We start from the raw sequence: 13,301 nt of genomic DNA, 5'->3' as shown, positions 1-13,301 counted from the left end.
ACAATTCGCCTCCCAGTCTCTAAATACTTATTTTGATCACGCATTTTTTTTCGAAATCCATACTCTTTATTCCTAATACTGCATAAGAACATGGTCGGTATTATTCGAACTAATTTTCTCGCCCTTTATAAATGCTATTGAAGCTTAAAATTACCCCACCAATGGTTATTGGCTATTATAAGTTTTCTCTCTATCCTTTAAGGGCTCGATATCATCCTATTATTCTATTCTGTTATGTGCTCATTTTGACTGGAATCCCTTGGCTAACTAATTACATCAACATGTCTTTCATTTATTTCTCTTACTCTTCCCATTGCTTTCTACCCATAGAATGGAAGAAAAAAAAGACCGATGAAAATAAGAAACTTTCCTTATTTCCACTTATCAACCACAGCGATTCTTCATTCGCCACCCTAGTGTAATCTCTCTGCGTCATTCAAACAAGTTTAGTCTCCTGGTACGTAATTCTGTAGAGTTTTCAAATATTTACCATAAAATATTATTAAATACAACATTTATTTATTTATTGGATTCTACACTGTGAAATATATTCTGAAAATCGAACAATCGGTTAAGATTAGTTAAGTGTCTCTTTTTTGTTTCAATATGATCATCCCTTCTGAATTAGTCACATTAAAATTTGTACGATATTTCTTGAGTTTTTGCTCAAAATATTTATTACTTTATATTATCAAGGACGAGTTCAATAGTTATAAACATAAACATATATGTGATATACATATACACACACACACACACACACACACACACATATATATATATATATATATATAGTCAGTTCTGTCCCTCTCTTCCTTGATAAAGGTGGCAACGACCACCGAAAATTCGAAAAATAGTGAGTCTCTTTTTGTGTGTTTCTGTCTGTGTCCACTAGTGCTAAGTGTTATACATTATATATATATATATATATATATATATATATATATATATATATATATATATATATATATATATACATATGCGTGAGTGTATGAATCGCAGTAGTCCAGGGGTAGAGCGTTGGACAAACGACCGGAGGGCCTTATTTATATATATGTATAAAAATTATTATATTCGAAATAATTGCATACCTCTGAAATTACCAATTGAAATAAACTTTCTTCGAATTTTGCACTATTAAATGAATTCATTTAACCTTTCTGAATAGAAGGAGTTAAAATTCATTCAATAGATATTTTCATCATAGAAAAATTATGCAATGCAAACCGCAAGAAATTGATGGGAATAGAAAGAACAATATTTTTACAAAAACAAGTCTGGTCAACAGAAGAATGTTGAGTTGAGGGAATGGATAAATGTGATTTAATGCTACGGAATGAAAGACAAAAGGCTGAGTGGGAAATGAAGAGAGCGGGAATGGTAGAAGGAGAGGTTTTGTGGCGGAAGGCTGTGCTGGGGAGTATTTGAAGGAACGTTGTGGCGAGGAAAGAGACGGTGGAGAAGCGGAAACTCTTAGACGGTGGACATATAGTATTAGTGAGTGCTGACGCGAGGAAGAGGGGATGAAATGAACGGCTGTTGTGAGAGGAAGGAGAAATGGATGGCCAAGAGGTGGTAATGGAGTAGGGGCGTCAGAAGCGAAGCGTAGAATCGATCGCTTCACGGGTCTCCGTTTAAGTTGATCATGAGGGAAGATAAGATTTAAAAAAAGGTTTTTCATTTAGTTGATGAAAGTCGATAAATGCCTTTTATTTAGGTCCAGCGTGGCGAGTCATTGGTGGCCATTAATCATCCTACCTCAACTTGCCCATAAGTTTTTTTCTGCTGTGGTGTTGAGCAACTATTTTTTGGGAGTTATTGTTTTCTTTCCGACTTTTTATTATATAGAAAACCTTCGGAATGGGGAACAATTTTTATTCACATAAGGTTATTAATGATGGTTTGTCATGAAAGCGCTTCATTGGTATAATATGTATTGCTGCATTAAAATGTCAACTGATTTCATGACGTAACGGCTTCGTATTAATAATTTTGATTGTTTTCTCTTTACACGTTATTTTCAAATATTTTGAGCAGACTGTTTATGGACAACAATAATACCATTAGTTTAGCTTACCGCATCGATTAGAGTACAATATTATAAAATATTAACGATAAATTTGTTGCCATAATTTTCCTTAATATCGTATAGTAAACATAGCAATGGCAAATTGGCCACGGTAACATTTTATTTCGCAAACACACTCTTCAATATCCGATTTGTATTGCGTTTGTATATGAGTTCATTAAGCCAAACCACTACATCACTTATCGCTATTGGGGGCGCCATTACAAAACCCTGTGTGCGTAGGCATATACGCAGGATGTTTCGGTTTGGAAGATTTGCTGAAGTCAGCTCAAAACATTGTTTTCATAAGCTATAAAACTAAATATTTAAAAAATGAGAAATAATGTGATACAGCAAACATTAAAAAAATATATTAAACGAGAGTTGTGAAAATATGTGTGCCTGGAACAAATTAGTCCATGATAAAAATTTTAATTTGTTAATGTGAATTTATTTAAATGAGGATTACCTTCAACTAACTGTTAAGAAAGGTTTATCTCTGGTGTTCTAAAACTTCAATGTTTTGAATTTGTGGTTCAGTCTACGAATGAATACTGTCACTGGAATTACTTAAGAATGTTTTACCATCGTATTTGTCAACGATGTCTTTGACGAGCCTTGCTCGCTTCACGATAATGTTTTTCAGCCTGGGTATATACGTAATAGGTCCACACTCGTCCAAGGAGTTAAATGCGGTGGCCGTTCATACTTCGAAAACGGGAACTCATGAATATTCCAATTTAACAGCTTCATCAGCAATCCAAAGAACGGATCTACCACATTAGATGTGAGAACGTATTAAAAGTGTCGGTCAAGTGTTCCAGAATGGGCAATTCTTAACTTATCATTTTTTTACGTTTAGTAAGGAAGACGTTAGTTATGTTATTACACAACATTACAGTTCTTCGGAAAAATGCTATAACATAAAACCTGAGGTCTAATGAAATGCGACTTGACCATTAGTGACTCTAGGTTTGTAAATAATTTTTTTTAGTTTTATATCCCGGAGTGTATTTTTAAATACTCAAAAGAGATAAATAAAAATCTCCAATGAATACTAATTTCCCGATAAACACTCAAAATTTCGATACGTATCATTGGTTCTCTGCTTAGTGGTATGGCTCGATAGCCAATTAAATCCAATTCCGGTGCATTTTTTGAGTTTATTACGAAGGTGCTGGTGATAAGTGTCTTCGCTCTTAGCTGCAACTTAGTAACTCGATTTCCTCTCATATAGCTGATCACAGTCGCTTCATATACTGTAATTTAGATGTTTTCAAGAAAACATCCCTAAATATCACCGGAAAACCGTGTTGTTTTGGGCTAAAGAGAAAAGCTGAAACAACGATGGTATAAATTGTGTTATCGATTCTCGTAAACTTATACTCTACAGAGAAATAATGCTACCACTCCTTTTTTGTCGCGCATAAAACCTTATTCCCACTAGCTCCACTACCTGAACTGGGTCCAACCGTCTACATCCAACTTTATTGTATTGATCTTTCTGGGAAGTTTTCCTTCGAGATCTTCCCCAACTTATGTTCGTCGCAGTATCTTTTCAAAAACCTTTATTTCTTCAAAAACTTTCTGTGTATACTTCCTTTCTCTAGACTCTAATACCCATAGCTCTTCCACAGAAAGTTTAGGTGGTTTTTGGGGCATATGGAATCCTTGGGGTGGTGAAACTCCTGCATCCTCATCTCTGTTTTGGGAAAATACCGACGGGGTTTATATGCTGATGCCTTCCGGAAAATGCAAGGAAGCGCAGATCATCATTTCAATATCTCGGAAACGGTAGTGGATTGTTAGAAACTTCTCTGCAATGATTATTTTAACCTTGGGTGCCCTCTAAAAATTTTTTTTTATACCTTTATTTAAAAAACCTGTAAGTGGATCGTTAATGAGTATTTTTAATGTGAAAATTTCATATTTAATAATATTTTCGTCGGAGGTTACATATTATACGTCACATATTTATTTTTGTCTAACGCGGAAGCCTAGAATCGAAAAGTGCAGTGAATTCAACAGTAGGGAATCTTACTATAGTCGACACCATAGATATGACCAAAAAATCATGGCTTTTTTTTAGTAAGAGTCGCAGCAGAGGGATAATATATCTTATTGGTATATAGCTGTATTTTATTATCACCTCACAATTAAATTTCTATATATTCTTCATTATTTAAACTATAGAGTGGAGCAGAATAGATTACGGGTGAATTGTAAAAAAAACAGCCAAGATAATTAGAAAAAGGTTTTAAATGCTGAAAACTAACTTCAAATTTTTATTTTAATTAATTTTGAAAATATTTTCATCCAGGTGACGACCTTGGTGAGCGATGTACATGTTAAGTCATTCGAAAACTCTTTCGAAAACTCTTCTCGGCATATCTTGCATTATTCCAGCGATGAAATCTGTAATTGCCACCTTAAGAACTTCCGAGGTCCTTAGTTGAACTTTGCAAACCTCAGCTTTGAGATATTCCAAAAGAAAAAAAAATCACATGGGTTCTAATCCGGGGAGCGAGGGGGCCATGGAACATACCCTCGTAAGGAGATCAGGCGGCCGGGAAATTGTTCTTGCAGGATTTTGAGTGAACGACGGGCGGTATGAGCTATGACACCAACTTGTTGAAACTAAAAGGCTTCTGTATCATATTCCTCACCATACTCTTCAATTTTGGGGAGTAAAAACTGCTCTGGCGCACAATAGTGCACAGAGTTCACAGTAACAGTTAAACCTCGAGTTTAAACGAAGTAAGGCCCAATAATGCTAATGGAGGAAGGACCCAGCGCACCAAACTGTCACTTAGTGGCTATGAAGAGATCTTGGATGAAGCTCGCGAGGGTTATCATTCGCCCAATAACGAATATTTTGCTTATTTACTGGGCATGAGAGGTGAAAATGCGCTTCATCGCTGGACCACAGAATAGTGTCGGGTTGCACAGAGGTTCACATTACATTGTAAGCATCTATGCGTTACACTCAGTCTTCTAAACTCAATTCTTGAACAACCATCATCTTGTGGGGGTTTCAGTGAAGGTCCGCGTGTAAAATTCTCCCATCCATTCTGGGCGGCATTCCAAGAGCAGCAGTGTGTATCCACGTAGGGCACGATAGACTGTTCAATGGGCGCTCTCAATGCCACAATGTTTTCAGGCGTCCGCACACTTTTAAGCCGCCCAGCTGGCTTTCTAGGAAGTGCAGATTCTTTCGCTCGTGCAGTAGTAATCCATTTTCCAATGGTTATAGCATCAGGAACCCTGTCATGACGAGTTCAACCAAACCTCCTACGAAAAGCCCTCCGCGTCGCCACCACACTATTATTTTTTTTAAAGAACCTTTCTACGACAAAGCCTCGATACTCACATAACCACTGCACGGGAACAACAAACGTAAGTTTCCTCAATAACACCACTACTCCAACTCCGCTAATTTATCTGCGCGATATTCAATCATTTATTGAAACTATGGAATTCATTTTGTTTACCCTGTATTTTTGATGACATATGAATAAAATTGCATTGAAATTTCAGATAAATAACCATAATCTCAATCTCATTGAAATATTGTTGATAATTATATAAGCCATGAATTACTCCCTCGTATTTAAATTCACGTTAAATTGGTTTACACTGAAAAGGTTTTAGTTGAAGCTCTTCTCAAAAGCGTATGATATTTCTCATAATAAAATCATAAAAACTCTAAAATATGAGTGACTCAGACTCCTAATTGGTTATGAGATATTAGAGACACCGGAAACACTGGGAAACTTAGTTTACTTTTTACCCCAGAAGGTAAAAAATTTGACATCGATTAAAAAATTTACCATTTATAAATTTTCTTATTCAGGTTTGTTTAAATTATAATCTTAAATCCAATATCACATTCTTCTTACCCATTTTTATCGGTAATGAATGTATTTTATTTCATAGCCATTAAGTTATAATACGGCACTGCGTCCTCTTTCAGGAAACTGAGTGGAATAATTGCGCTGTTTCTAAATCGGTCTCACTGTAACTGATTGGTATCCCAGTATTACATGTGAACTTACACGTCAAATACTTTTCCTTGAAAAAGGTTTGATTTAGTATGCAGCTCATCTTCCAGGAACACTCAAATATTTTATAACCGATATAATTCCTTATTCCCAAACCATTCTACCGTATCTCAATTCCATCTTAATCTTTCCCCAACACTGCGTGACAAAGACCAATATCTTTCGTGTGCTTTCTTCCTGGAATGCTTCCATTTATTTAATCCACTCGAGCTATCTAATTCGACCTACCACTGTCTACCTGTCGGTTTACATTCCTGGAATACAACGAACTTATTATAAATGCTGCAACGAATGATCTATGTATGTTAGTAGTTTCCTTGATTTGCTAGTGTACGCCGCGCATTAATGACACGAATGTATGATTATTCATAATATTAGCGAACACTCTAAGTATTCAAATTCTGATCTCATTCAATGGAAATGTTAAGACTCAATTCTGTTTTATTAGTCTGTCATTATTATCTCATCTAACTTAACTCTTTTCTTTTTTATTACATACCATCACTCTATCAAACCTATGAACCGATTTTCTTTCTCTCTTTCCTAATAATATTTTAACAGAATTCATCCAACCTCGAACACGATCTGTTAGCTATTATTTATCTCTAAATTAAATAACCTTATTCAGATAATTAAAGTTTACATTCTATGTATCACAGAAGTTGATGCCTTTCCGTTTAAATCCCGTAACTTATTTCCACATCCGAAGAAATATGAGGCTCGTACTTCCACCCTTGGTAAAGATGGCACAGAAAACCTGCCCTGCACAATGGCGAAGCAACTTAGCATAATGTTACTCGAGTTAAACGCAGAGCCGATGCGTACACGTGTGAAAGGACAGGAGAAAAGTTTTTAGGAGAAAAAGGTAGGATACAAGTTGCGACGCAAGAGAAGGAAGAAATTTTCTCAGCTCAGGGGAGCCACGTAGAGAGGGATGAATGGGTGGTGAGGCATGGGAGTGTCCTAGTGGAATGAGCGCGAGTAAAGGCAGGGGGACAGGGGGGAGGGATGTGAACCGCGAGGGTGAGGAGGCAGAATGCAGGAGACACAAGTGTCACGTTAACCACACCTCTCCACTTGGCCATGGAGTTCGCTCTGACTGAGGACACATCCCTTAACCCTTCGCACAACAATGCCCCTCCCCACACTGACGCGACGCTCGACCTCACAGCTCACTCGGCCTATTTTCCCTCTCCCTTCCCTCATCTCTTCCAACTTAACACATCCACCTTGGAGTAATGTCCTTCTCTCCCGTCTTATACCCTATCTTCCATGCATCCGTAACGTGGGATCTTTCGTCTTAAAAACCCTTTAAAAAAATGGCCGACCAAATATTTCCATCGAGGGAACGGTTTAAAGCACCTACTTCGAGAGAAGAAACAAAGGGTCTATAAGGTGATAGCGCGTGGTTTTGTCGATTCGGTTGCTATCTTTTCCTGCGTAGGTGGTATTTAATCAAACGCTGACTCTGCCTTGACGTCACTGCTCACTTTTCGCGAATGCATTTTGAAAATTAATGATTTTTTTGGATTGAAAATTTTCAAGGTAGTCATGAACCCAGTCTCGGATAAGGCGATCATTGTATAAATTATGTTTTTTAGTTGCATGTATAATTATGGTAGTTATCTATGTTTATTCGGTCACAAACTTCAAATATATATATATATACACACACACACACACACACGAGGGTCATCCGGAAAGTAGTACCCGTTCGTGCCGCATGAAGTGCTGACGACGCGAGTAGCCGCTGGACGAGGTCAGATAGCTTCAGTGGCTTGTCTGCCTTCTCTGAGCCAAGTTGCGTGACGCTAGCATTGCCTGTGTTGTTTCTGTGATTGTTTACAATGTTTAAAAAATTGAGAACGCCGCCAGTTGTGAAGTGAGGGCAGTGATTAAATTCCTCAATGCAAGAAACGTTCGCCCATGTGATATTCATCGCCAATTAAAGGAGGTGTATGGAGACAATGTAATGGACGAGTCGTCTGTTCGGCGGTGGTGTCGCAACTTCAACATGGGGAGGGGGAACACACACGACGATGAGCGTTCGGGGAGACCGTCTGTCATTACAGACCAACTGGTGAGCTCAGTTGACGAATTCGTGAGGAACGATCGGCGCGTCACAATTGATGACATCTGTGAGCATTTTCCCAATGTTTCTCGAACAATTGTTCATGAAATTGTTAAACACCATCTGCATTATGCAAAAATTTGTGCAAGATGGGTCCCTCGCGTATCTCAATGAGCTGGCGGCGAAGGACTATGCAGCAGGAATACAGAAACTTGTCACACGTTATGACAAATGCCTTAATTTGCTTGGAGATTATGTTGAGAAGTAGTTTAAAGTATCCTCTTTCAAATAAAATTTTTTATGTTTGTTAATATTTACTTTTGTGTCTTTATTTCACGAACGGGTACTACTTTCCGGATGACCCTCGTGTGTGTGTGTATATATATATATATATATATACATATATACTATATATATATGTATGTATATACATATATATATATATACATATATATATATGTATATACATACATATATATATATATATATATATATATATATATATATATATGTAGATAATTTTAAATTATTTGATTAAATAACTTCAGGAAAACAATGTGTATTAAATCGGTTGCATTAATACTTACACGCATTACCGGAGATTATGCAAATTGTTGTATTAAGTATGCTAAGTATTGTATCAATGCATATTACAACACTGAGATAATGATATGGTATGGGCTTCCTCTGAAGTGACATGAACCTATATTGATAAACCTTGTCGGCGTCTCAGATGTATATCAATCAATTTATATAATTTCAAAACTTACTTTTAAAAATTTGATTGCAATTTTTACATTAATTGCTACTGGATTAACGGAAAGAAATAGTTTTCTTATGGAGAAAGTATCGAGGATAAACTTAAACGTGGCAAATATAAAACAATAGATTAAGCACCATGTTACCTTTCACAAATTGGTAAGGAAAAGTTGGGATATTACTTTACACATTTTCAGTAGTTTTCCTACTCTAGTTATAATTACTTTTCACATTTTTTAATTACTCAACACACCATTTCATATCAGACATACATTACGAACCTGGCCCAGTTTTCCATCATAAAAATCTGTGTTCAGAATATATCACATTTCATATTTGTCACTGCTTGAAAAAATTTTATTCAGTTAATTTATGGTGTCTGGTAGCAGAAGTAAAGGAATATTACGAGTTTGCGACGTTGAAATTAACGGGGACGTTGATTATATGAAATGTGACGACTAAAATTGTTTCAGACGGAAACGGGAGTATAGTGCTTCAGCAAACTCTTCTGCCTTCAGTAAAGCAGTTGACTGCCGAGCAGTGCTATTTTGAAGGATACATGTAATTTGGCGTTTACTGCTCAAGTCCGTTGCTTTTAAAGCGGAAAGCGATTAGGAGTCATAACCCGTTGCAATTTTCATTGGAGTACACATCAAAGAATCCAGAGCATCGTCAGTTTAACTGTTGTCTACCTTCTGAATACATTTCCCATCGTTTGACATTATAATAAAAGTGGGAATCTCAAAATAAATACATAACGGACCGTGTTTTTGGTTATCGCAGTAAGAATTTTGAATTTTTTACCAATGGGAGTTCGAGCTGTCAACCCTTGTTGAGGAAAATGGAATGGACTAGAGAGGGGGGTACGGTTTTTGAATAGCCTTTTGTAAGTTTTTCTTTAGTGCCCTGATGTACGATTTTGTCACACAATGCAGTGCTCATCTGAAATTGGGATTCGAATTTGAAAACATTTGTACAATCTCAAATTAGACCCCTGTTCTCTTTCCATCTTTGTTTCATATCAAATCATTGAAAATTTATTACAAATGATTTTTTATTAATATTTACCACTAATTACTTACCGATATATTGCTCTAAAATATTGTTTAGTTAAAAATATATAAAATGGAGCACTAAGTCAGTATTTATCTTCTGTAGCCACCTACTTACTGTAATTCTTAATTAACAAAGTGACGAACAATTATTGCCAATCAACATATGAGAAAATATTTGCGCAAAGTCAAGTATCAGCATAAATTAGCGTAGTTGTCGTCTAAAAATTCTAATGAATGAAAAGAAAAATGGCGATAGTGAACCCTAAATCATCCGAAATTATCTGCGTGCTTTTGCGTGGCTGTTATTGCTTCGTAATTTGAGAATCACCACAATCCTACCAAAAGCAAAAGCATTTCCAGTGTACTATTCCTACAAAAATAGGGTCGCCCACAGTGCATATACCTAATATTCTGTCTTTTCTTGAGGGCCAGAATTATATTTTAGATTAAGAAATACTCTGTCCTAGTTAAATTCCGTATTTATTTACGTAGTTTATATTAAAAGGAAACCATCTAGAATTGCGCAAAATAACTAATTCCAAGATGTCTTCTAAGAATGGTTGTACCTTGTAATGTAATCAAAATTTAAAATAGCTAAAGAATTCGTGGTACCTTAAACAAACAATGATTCCATTTTAACGCGATAATTTTATCAGAAAAATATTTTTCTATGGTAGGGAATCTATGACAGCTGATTTCTAAGTTAGTTAACCCTTGGGGAACATTCACAAGGGTTTTTTTCCCTTGAGCTTATTTTAAATTATTGCAGTTATACCAAATCTATGCTTATTCAAGCTTTGTTTTTCTTATAAATTTGTTGATAGAATATTATTAACATCTTGTCATAGATAAAAAGAAGAAAAAAGAGTTTCCCCTCATTCTAAATATAAACATATTACAGATCACATATATTACCCTTTACTATTCCAAAACGAGATTGGTATTTTCATAAGAATTTTTTCACCACTGGTCATTACTTATTATTTGATGAGATGTTATTTTACCGATGAATAATTACATGTTTCATCCACAAAAACGTATTAAAAAACTTCTAAAAATATACGGAATAGTTAAATATGAAAGAATTAAATTTCTTGTGTACCCGCACGAATACTTATTCGTTATTCTGTTCAAAATTTGCAATGTCCGATATAAATATATTCCATGCATAACATTAAATAAAAACATGCCTATCATTCACACATACTGCATGCTAATTGCATTTTGGCGAGGCCTATTCAAAAAGTACAATGTATATTTTTATTGTGGTCTTGATATCACCGATAAGGATTTAAAACTTCTGTGGGAAATGTAGCCCAACACAAAAGGCGTTTCTAAGCTCTTTCCTATGGTATTCGAAATCGATGAAACGCCGATTTTCGAAATGACCATGAGATTTTATATCCTGCGGTTTCATATCCCTTTCCATTCGACGGCCACAATTTTTCGAAATAATGTGGGTATTTTTACGAAAAGGTCCATCACCGCGCGTATAATAAATCATGGAGTAAAGAAATCTCTCGTCACAGACAGACGCGACTGCTAAACGATCTCAAAAGTTTAGTTTAAACTTTTTTTCATTTTAGATTGAACATACCAATTAAAAACGAACCTTTTTAGAGTAATTTCGAAAAAATTCTCATTTTTTCCTAGTAAAGCTGTGAAACAGAAAAGGGTATTTTATGCATATGCGAACACGGGATAGTATTAGAATCTCAAAATTTTTCAAAAAAAGAAATATGTAAAAATAATTTAGTCCAAACATTGAATTATAAAAAATAATTTACTCCAAACATTGAATTATAAAGAAAAGTATTTCGATTACGTCACATGATTTCCATGTCTCAGCAGTCCTCGGCTCACAGACGGTGGAAATAAATACCATAAAGATTTTTCGCTGAGAAGGCAGTAGACGCTGTCGATGAATCTCTAAAATAAAAAAGATAAAAAAATCCTTTTCCTCCATCGCATCGAATAGAGCTCCCTCACCTCATCCCCACTGCACGAGCTTTCCATATTCCATTATTTCATTTAGGAACACTCTGGTTCCATTTCCTCGTGCCTGCTCCAATTACCGCTTGAAATTCCCTTAATTTTGTCATACCTTCACTCCCTTGCGCTACTCAATCCTTCCGTCTCAATCGCAAATTTCAAGTTTCCCAAGACTTCTTTTCATTTCAGGGAAAGTGTTACCTAGACGGGTTTATTTTCACAGTTCTTCAACTACCGCACATATAAATTCACTTCAATTACTTTATATATGTTCTAATGAACGTTATCCTTTATTTTAGCTACCTGTTTTTGTTTAAGTTGAAAACTGCTGCACGTATCCTATAATGGAAAGGATACATTAGAAGTAAATAATCATTAGTTATTCGTAATATAAAATGAATAGATATCTTGGGTATTGCAAAGCGAAAGAAATCTTCAACAGATTCACAGACACTTTCCAAGCGCTTAGTCATGTATTAAATAATAATATCACATACATGAAAATATTTAAATATATCAAACAACTAATGCATAACATGGACGTATTTCCCTTGGAGATATTTATTCCCACATTTTTATTGCCATGTAGATTTTTCTTCCTTTTTTCAACGCGTTTAGTATCCCATGTTTTAATTCCCTGCGCCATTTGATTTATTTATGTTTAACATCTATTCCGAGATCTCTTTTACGTTAACATTAAGTTTAAATACATAAAATCAGTTCAGCATGTATTCCCAACACCCCAAGTCCACAGAATTTCTTAATTCGCCTAAGGCTTGTCGTAATTCTTCACTAACCATACTTATCTTGGGTCTCGATTCTTCTTCTCTTGGTAGCACGCACCAAAATCAGGTTTCATAACTTCTTCATTTCACCACCCGACCAGCAAACAGTTTTCCAGTCCTCATTCCTTCCTTACACCTCTTTTATCTAATGCCCTCACTTCTTCCAAACTCATGCCCCATTTATCCTCCGTCGTCTCCACTTTCCTTGTTCTGTCAAACTGCTATCCTCCGGAACTTCTAACTTATTCCTTTCCGCTCCTCTCACACATTGTTTCTCTTTTCCCATTTTCGAATCTTTCCATCTTATGTTTTATACTCAAATGATTGGTTCGAACTCAGCCCGCCATTTCGGAAGAGCGGTTTTTAACTGTGGTCGGTGTGCTTACTTTCTGTGCGTTAGAACACTCGGCAGTAACTGAATTCCTAAAATGAGATGGAAGCGGAGTTAAATGCGAGTTCCACCGGTGATGTTGGAGAAGATACGAGCTGAGGAAGGAGGAAGTACTTTGG

The 13,301-nt window shown here is 35.9% G+C and overlaps 1 protein-coding gene across 1 annotated transcript in view; it reads right to left on the bottom strand.

Moving 5' to 3' along the window:
- The window catches only part of tei (irregular chiasm C-roughest protein teiresias), a 597,514-nt gene that overhangs the window by 281,352 nt on the left and 302,861 nt on the right, over positions 1–13,301 (bottom strand). The gene's annotated exons all lie outside the window — the stretch shown is intronic.

The sequence above is a fragment of the Hetaerina americana genome, unplaced genomic scaffold (genome assembly GCF_022747635.1).
Source record: "Hetaerina americana unplaced genomic scaffold, ioHetAmer1.1.p SCAF_6, whole genome shotgun sequence".
Classification (NCBI taxonomy): Eukaryota; Metazoa; Arthropoda; class Insecta; order Odonata; family Calopterygidae; genus Hetaerina; species Hetaerina americana.
This window is presented reverse-complemented; position numbering and strand designations above follow the sequence as displayed.